General features: G+C 34.2%; 1 long non-coding RNA gene across 1 annotated transcript in view; it reads left to right on the top strand.

The window, feature by feature from the left end:
• LOC128249872 (uncharacterized) overlaps nt 1–284 on the top strand; it is a 126,464-nt gene that overhangs the window by 56,027 nt on the left and 70,153 nt on the right. The window lies entirely within an intron of this gene.

The following is a 284-nucleotide window of genomic DNA, read 5'->3' as shown; positions in this document are numbered from 1 at the left end:
AAAAAAGAAAGCAGATAAAAGTCTGCAAAAAAAAAATGAAATTCGTAAAAACTACAAAGAAGAAGATATTGGGAATCAAATTTTGTTTCCATCTTCGGCGTAATATCGATTTCTTTGATGCTCTCAGTAGATGGGGCCATTGTTGCTGTTGTTGTTTGTGTGGGTGGTAGTGGTGGGGGTGAGGTGTTATTGTTGTTGTTATTGTTTTAGTAGTAGTAGTAGTAGTAGTAATAGTAGTAGTAGTAATAGTAGTAGTAGTAGTAGTAGTAGTAGTAGTAGTAGTA

Source organism: Octopus bimaculoides, chromosome 18 (genome assembly GCF_001194135.2).
Source record: "Octopus bimaculoides isolate UCB-OBI-ISO-001 chromosome 18, ASM119413v2, whole genome shotgun sequence".
NCBI lineage: Eukaryota > Metazoa > Mollusca > Cephalopoda > Octopoda > Octopodidae > Octopus > Octopus bimaculoides.
This window is presented reverse-complemented; position numbering and strand designations above follow the sequence as displayed.